The following is an 8,799-nucleotide window of genomic DNA, read 5'->3' on the forward strand; positions in this document are numbered from 1 at the left end:
CTTCTTCCAGTTACCACATATCGCAATAGACGTTGACCTTGTAATTTTTGTCATTAACTGAAGTTTATGTGCATGTTAAATTTTTTGTGAATATTTTGAAAGGTACTGAGGAAGTTAGAATGAGACAGCTGGTTCCCCACATTTCAGCCAGTGTCTTTTAAAAAAACAGGAACATATTCGTATTTTTTGTGTGCCAACAGGAGCATTTTCTGCTGGTTTTCTTCTTTTCCATATTGCAGCAGGGCATATTACTCATGCAAGAAGAAATATATTTGTCAGTAAAGTTTAGACAATTTACTTATCTGAAACTAAAACAATGCAAAACCAATTTAACATCCCAAACCCGTTTTAATGTGCAAACAAATTTTGCATGTGCTTCAGTACTACAACATGGGTTCCCAGATGATGACGGATGTACTTTACAGCGTATTTCTCCGCGCCAAGTCACTTTATAAACTACGTTTTCGCCTCACACCGGATTTATGTGTGTCTTTTATGTGTACAGGTAGAGTAAATTTGAACCTATGTATCTCAGAAATGGATAAAGATATGAAGAAAATTTTCAAAGTTGCTCGATATCGGGATCTTAGCAATCGATATCGGGATCTTAGCAATACATTATAGAAATTACAGCTATTTATTGTGCATAGTCATCTGGGAATCCGCGACTGGGCTTTGGTACCCAAAAAACATAGTATTGGAGTGTCTCTCAATAACGAATAAAGATTTTTGAAAAGAGGGAGATGGCTCCTCTAGATAAGCGCCTAAAGTATAAACCGTTAAAATCTGAGTAATTTGCTACAGTTATTTATTATTTACATGTGGCCTCACACCGAATTTTACGTGTGGAAGTAGGATAAATTTGAACCTCTGTAGTTTGGAAATTAATAGAGATATCAAAAAATTTCAAAGTTGCTTTGAGATGGGGATCTTAGGATATCGTAAAATTTCAGGCATTTGCTTTGAACCTTCAGCTGGGTTTTGGTCCGCTGGTGAAGGAGAAACTATGGTAAAAAGAACCGTTTTTGGGTATTTCCGACGAACTGGCCATGAACTAATGGTGCCTCCACAAGTTCCATCAGTACCAACACAGACAACATCAAATGCAAAAAGAACCAGCCAATTTGCTCCATTTGCCTGAGCATGAGGAAGAGTATAATATTCATACTTTGAACCTGTACTGTGTAACAGTGACACTAAGGTAATCCTTTTGTTATGTATAGAAATGGCTCCTAGCCCAAGGCCTATCCAGAACACTGTACCTTACCTTTGTATCATCAATGGAACATGAGGTATGAGCACCAGAAAATCCGTTTTTATGCATGGCGTTTTGGAACATATTAGGAACGCATACTATTTCATGCATACCGATGCACTCAGGTTGTCCTCTGGAGATAGATAGAACTCTGAATGGAGTAGCATAATCGAAAGGTCAAAGTAACAAGTTTTAAACAAGGAAACTTATAATAGTTGCGCTAATTCATGGTCAGATGAAAGTAACTGATGGATAAATGTAAAAATTTTTCAGTTAGCTAAATGGCGAAAAGTATGCTGGTATCGAAAATCTATGTAAGGCATTAGGGCAAGAAAATGTAAAGAAGCTAGAATTTTAGACTGCAAGACAAAAATGAGTTAAAAATAGTGTATTGACTTTTTGTCAGAGAAAGGAAAATAGTTGTAACCTAAGAAAAGCAAACCAATAATTGTTTTCCAAAACAGAAGAATCTAAGTATAAGGTCATTTGTGAATCTATTTATTTACGAAATAATATATTGGTGTTTATTAATATACTGGGTTTTCACCTGGTAGTGTGATGCCACACTGGTTTCGTCATAGTGGAGCAGGAAGTTTGTTAACCTTCTGATTCTTCTGTTGTTTGTTTATCAGAGTAGAGTAGGAAGTTGGTAACCTTCTGATTCTTCTGTAGCATGTTTTGGATTTTCTGTTTTCTGAGTGATGTGGGTCTGTCTTCAGTCATAATAGTGGGCTATCCAATGGTCGTTGCACCATGAACCATCATATCTGATTGATCCTTCAGAAGTTTTATTTACTCTGTCACAAACACGCTATTCGTCTCTTTTTTTTTCTTACCTTTTTGATGTAGTGGATTCTATATGTGTCTGTTCAGAACACAACAGATTGTACATTTCTTAACAATTCGTATTAAGTATTTGTGACACTTTTTGACATCATAGTTTTGTAGAAAATATTTTCCTGGACTGAGGGTCAGTTGATTGGACCCCTAGCCAGAAGAAGAAATTGGAGTTGTGCTGGAAGAAAAGAAATATTATTAATAACAACAGAATTCATGAAAAATCTTAAGCTTTGTGCAATATATGGCAAGAAGATGACAAACTGCAGATGTACATGCTTTTTCACATCTCTGTAAGGTGCCTTAGGATGTAGCCATTTGACTTCGAAGTTGATAGCATGTAAATCTTGAAACAATAAATAAAGCTGTGTGATCATTTTCTTCTGGGTGGGTCCCACAGTCTCAATAAATTTGAAAAAGATATTATCCCACCCGGCTGTGTTTCAAAATATTTTATTTGCAATACTAGTTTCAAACACTGATAATTGTCAAGTGATTTTAAAAATGTACAACATACCATAATAAAAGGAAACAGCAAAAACCTGAAAGTCATATAATTACATTGGATTTAAACACACACATACTATTTATCTATGGTAACAAAATGTAGACACATCATGCCAATTCGCTAAAAAAATCATGTGCCATGTATATTTGTGCACAGTGTGGTCGTCAACAGTGATCTTCTAAAATACAAGGTACATGACATGAAAATAGTTTTTAGAACAATAACGTAACTGCTATTAAAATGTCGCATCTGAATGACACTTAAAATTTTCCCACGCAGTCAGGCATATGTGATAGTTATATGAATGAGTGTATATAATGTGATATGTAGTAAACATTACAAGGTCTGTTTTTGTGGTGTTTTTGGCTAGAAGTGACATTTTAATAGTGTCACAATGTTATAGTTCTTGAAAGCACTTTTATGTCATGCACCTTGTATTTTAGAAGAGTACAGTTGGTGAGCATGTGCACAAACACATAAGGCAGGCAATTTTTGAACAAATTGACATGACATATCCACGCCTGTTACCATAGGTAACTACTATCTTTGTTTAACTCTACGTCTAATGTTACAAGACTTTCACGTTTTTGCTCTTTTGTTTTATTATAGTCAATTGTATGTTGTTTAGATGAACATGAGAATTAACAGAGTCCAAAACTAGTAGTGCAAATAAAATATTTTAAAACATAGCATGGTGGGATGATGCCATTTTTCAAAGCTGGGTGAATAAAGAAAGGGTCAAAAAATGGAAGTCTTTTGTAGTTCACATCTTCCCCATCTCTATTAACAAGGAAAGAAGTTTACAATCAGTGTGTTCCCAGTTTTGACATATAGCAATGAGAGATGAACTTTTAATGTGAAAGCCATTCTAAAACTGTGCTTGCTTGGCGAGAATTTAAGAAGTGGGTGCTGGAAATTGTTGGGAGGGACAGAAAATGAGTCAATTGATCAAGAAATAGACTGGAGTAGAAAACATAATTATAACTGGAATAAAAGAAAGTTATAGTCTATGAGACATGCAGTTGGTCTAATGGATGGTAGATGGGCCAAGAAGGTTTGCTTACTATATTCCAAGACGAAAGAAAATATCGATTCAAGATCCTAGAGGAAGATGAGGAAACATCATTACAAAATATGAAGTACCAATGTGAATAAGTGTAGCCAAGGATTGTATGGAAAAGCCTAGAACAGGCCTTAATGTAGTAGTGGCTGTCAAATGGCTGATGATGAACATTACACACCATGTAACTCAATTTAGCAAATATAATTTGGAACAGGTTTTGGAATCTTCTTGTAGGTTATCTTACAATATGAATTACTAAATCTCCTATATTGATGCCTACTGCAGAAGTTCCATATATCTGACAATCTGCCATACTGAATCAGATTTCAAGCACAGTTTCATTCATTTTATATACGCAATTATTAAAATAAAAAGTTACAAGTCAAGAAACAGTACCTAGTATAACTTTTGGTATGTAGCTTTTGTATCTCATCCTAGGACCATGATTGCTTTCCTCTTCTGTCTCTTTCAAAAGTTTATCAGTTTCTTTGTGGTTGCAGATGTAGACATGGTCATCGCATGTAGAGACAAAATTGTTGTTATGCCCTTTTTACAATCGTTGTCCTTCTTGGCTTATGGAAGGTAAGTCCTTTAGTGGTTGTGAAATCGAATAAACGCTTTTGTATTGGAGATAAGACTTCAAATTTTATTTGTTGTGGCAATGACATCTGCCCCAATTGTTTTGCTGATATTTCAGGATTTATCTTTTAAGATTAACGTTCTTTAAATGGAATTTTGAGGGACATTGTCGGCAGCTACTTTCCAAAAACTGTTAGGTGAAGTACTCAGAAGATTGAAATCGAAACAGTGTCTGTTTTATATTTATTACATAATTGTATTTTCTAAAGACATGTAAGAACATTTGCAACAACTAGAGGACATGTTCCAGGCACTATGTACAACATGTTTGACACTCAGTGTTGATAAATATCAATTTGCATCAACAGAGGCGAATTATCTCTGCCATGTAGTTAGTCAGGAGGACGTGAAACTGATACATGTCTGTTGCATGTGACCACCACATACTACAAAGCAGCTACCATCATCCCTAGTATCATGCAAATTATTACAGACCATTTGTTAAGGATTTGCCAAAATTATTAAACCGTTAAACCATTTGTTAAGGAAAGGAGCGAAATTCCAATAATCTGCGGACTGTGAGACTGAATTGAGAATTTAAAGCAAACATTGATAAAGAGTCTGGTATTGGTGTTTCCAGATTTTGAGGAAGGGTTTGTTTTATACTGTGATGCAAGCAGTCTGGCCACTGGATGTAGTCTCTCCCAAAATGTGGATGGCAAGGAATTCACAGTGACATACACATGAGATAGTTAAATAAAGCAGAGTGGAATTATTCCACAACTGAAAAGGAGATATTGGATGTCATCTATAGTATTACGTATTTTAATTGTCACCTGTAAAGGAGAAAACTTAAAGTTGTAACAGACCATGCTGTACTGATGTGGTTGCTAGAACTTAAGGTTCCTTCAAGCTGGCTAACGTGATTGGCTCTGAAATTAAGTGAATATGATTATGTTGTTGTACATAAACCAGGCAAAAAGGATAGCAATGCCGATGGCTTGAGTATGAAGGTTGGAGTCTTGCAAGTGCCAGGTAAAAGCTGTGCTGAGTGACAAGAAACACAGGCTGCTGACGCTGACAGACAGGGATTTAGGGCATCACTGTAGTTTACCACACAGGAGAGCTTGTTGTTTAGAATGACAAAGTGGAGACCATGTGCAATAATAACTGGAGCTTTGAAGAATAGAGTGTTACAGCAAGCACATGACCATGTTTTAGTGGATCATAGAGGTCACAGAACAACTGATCAATGGGTAACAAAAAAGTTTTGGTGGAGAACTAGGAGACAGGATACTAAGCAGTATGTCAAGAATGCTGTAAGTGCACACAATGTGCTGACCATAACTATCAAGAGGTGCCATTACAAAGGTTTTCAGAAGCATTCAAACCATTTGAAATGGTGGGAATGGATATTATATGGCCTTTCAATCGAACACTAGAGGGTAAACATAACATATTGACCATTATGGATCAATTTCACATTTTCTCACAATGGGTGCAGTTCCATACCATGGTGAAAAACTGGTTGCCAAAGTTTGGCATTCCCAACATAATAATCGAAGATGAGACTACTAATTTTTTATCTGGTATGAAGAAACAAATGTGCCATCTACTAGAGATTAGATTAGTTTTTCATTCTGTAGATCCGTGTTGAGGAGATCCTCGTGGATGTGGAACATGTCAATATTTTTTTAAGTTGAAATAAAAATACTAATAGTATGAATATATGTAGAACATCATTTGTTTCTATTGAAAAATTCGTCAATGGAGTAGAAGGAGTTGGCCACTAGTAAGTCTTTCAGGCTCCTTTTAAACTGATCTCTATTTGTAACTAAATTTTTTATGTTTGCTGGCAAATTATTGAAGATGAGCTTTCCTGATTAGTGGACCCCTTTTTGAACTAAAGTAAGTGCTTTTAAGTCTTTGTGCAGATCATTTTTGTTCCTGGTATTGTATGTATGAACTGAGCTGTTTGTTGGAAAAAGAGATATATTATTTAGGACAAATTTCATTAAGGAGTAAATATACTGAGAGGCAGTAGTTAGTATACCCAGTTCTTTGAAGAGGTTTCTACAGGACGTCTCTGAATTTACCCCACAAATAATATGTATTACACGCTTTTGGGCTCTGAAAACTTTTGTTTGACTCAAAGAGTTACCCCAAAATGTTATACTATATGACATTATGGAATGAAAGTAGGCAAAGTATGCAAACTTTTTCATTTTTTTGTCGCCTATGTCAGCTAACACTCGAATTGCCAATACAGATTTGTTAAGGCGTTTCTGCAGTTCTGTGGTGTACTCCTTCCATCTGAATTTATTATCAAGTTGTAATCCCAAGAATTTAAGACTGTCAACCACTTCTATCTGCTCTTCTTCATACTATATGCATATGCTGGGTGGAAACCTCTTACAGGTCCTGAGTTACATATAGTGAGTCTTTTCGAAGTTTAATGTCAGTGAGTTGGCCTTAAATCATTTATTAATATCCATGAAAATATCATTAGCAGCTCTTTCTAGAACTACACTCGACATACTATTTATTGCAAACAAAAGGAACTCTACTTCTGGCAGTGTAACTGATGAGAGATCATTAATGTACACAAGAAAAAGCAATGGCCCTAAGATGGATCCTTGTGGGACACCACATGTAATTTCTACCCATTCTGATGATGACTGATGACTTAATTCACTAGTCTCTCACACTAACACCGTTTGTTTCCTGTTAGTGAGGTACAACTTGATCCATTTTGCAGCACTGCCCATGACGCCATAGAATTCTAATTTATTTAAAAGGATGTTGTGGTTCACACAATCAAATGCTTTTGACAAATCACAGAAAATACCTGCTGCTTGTAATTTGTTATTTAATCAATTAAGTAAATTTTCACTGTAGTTGTAAATAGCCTTCTCGATATCCAAACTGTATTCTTGATAATATGTTATTTGTTGTCAGATAGTTGAGAAGCTGCCTGTACGTTACTTTATCTAAAATTTTTGAGAATGCTGGCAAAACTGAAATTGTTCAATAGTTTGATGGTATCTCTTTATCCCCTTTCTTGAATAGAGGCTTAACATCTGCATATTTTAGCCAGTCAGGAAATGTCTCAGTTATAATTGACTGGTTACACAAGTAACTTAGAATTGTACTAAACTCACAAGAACTTGCCTTAATTATCTTTGTTGATATTTCATCGCAACCACTAGAATGCTTTGTTTTTAAAGATTTTATAATGGAAGTTATTTCTTGTGGAGAAGTGAATGACATATTCATGCACCTGAAGCTATTTGTAGAGGCTAGTTTCAGATATTCAAGGGCATTATTTAATGATCCTGACAATCCCATTTTATCAGTAACAGATATAAAGTACTTGTTAAATAGATTTGCCACACTTTCCCCATCGGTTACTGATGTGTCATCTACCCTTAATACTATTTGCTCCTGTTCCTTTCTCCTCTTTCGCTATATTCCATATTGTTTTTATTACGTTCCCTGACATTGCTATCTTCTTTTCATAGTGCATTTGTTTAGATGTCTGATTACTTTTTTAAATATTTTACAGTATTCCTTGTAGTTAGCTAAATCTTCAGCATTGGAGCCATTCTTTGTCAACAGATACATTTTCCTTTTTGTCTTACAGGAAATCTTTATTCCTTGTATAATCCATGGTTTTATTATAGACTTCTGTTTAATTTGAGTAACTTTTAGAGGAAAACAGTTTTCAAACATGGTACTGACATTGTTCATGAATGTGTTATATCTTTCATTCATGTCATTATCACTATAAACATCTTTCTAGTTCATATCTTTGAGTCATTTTCTAAAACACTAAATTTTTAGGTGATTGACTACTCTCCTGTACTCAGATTTATCAGTCTTGATAATCTGCTTAGAATTTACATCTAAAACAAGGAGCTGCATGTCATGATCTGATAGTCCATTTATTACAAGTTTTATGATATGATTTTGTTCCTTTGATTTGTCTATAAAAATGTTATCAATGGCTGTCCTTGAGGATTTGGTGATCCTAGTTGGAAGGTTTACAGTATGAGTTAGATTGAAAGGCAACATTACTAACTGGAGTAACTGTTTACTGGAAGATTGCATTAGAAAATCTGTATTACAGTTACCAGCAATCATAATTTCTTTGTTCCTTCCTGTTAAATAACCCAAAAGAACTTCTAGATGATTTATGAATAGATTATAATTTCCTGCATTGAACTCAGTAAATAGTTACTATTATATAGGATCTGTTATGGAACTCTGCTTCTGTTGCACATGCTTCTAGATGCTGCTCTAAACAGAATTTATTAATGTCAATGTTCTTGAATTTATGGCAGTTTTTAATAAATATGGCAACTTTTCCTCCATCTATATCCGCCCTGCAGAAGTAGGAAGCTAGCTTAAATCCTGAAATGTCTAACATATCTATACCAGCGGTCACTTGATGTTCAGAGAGGCAGATATGTCAATTTGGTTAGATGAATTCATTTCATCAATACAAATGAGTAGTTCATCAACTTTATTTCTGATTCCTGGAATGTTCTAGTGTAA

The sequence above is a fragment of the Schistocerca cancellata genome, chromosome 7 (assembly GCF_023864275.1).
Source record: "Schistocerca cancellata isolate TAMUIC-IGC-003103 chromosome 7, iqSchCanc2.1, whole genome shotgun sequence".
NCBI lineage: Eukaryota > Metazoa > Arthropoda > Insecta > Orthoptera > Acrididae > Schistocerca > Schistocerca cancellata.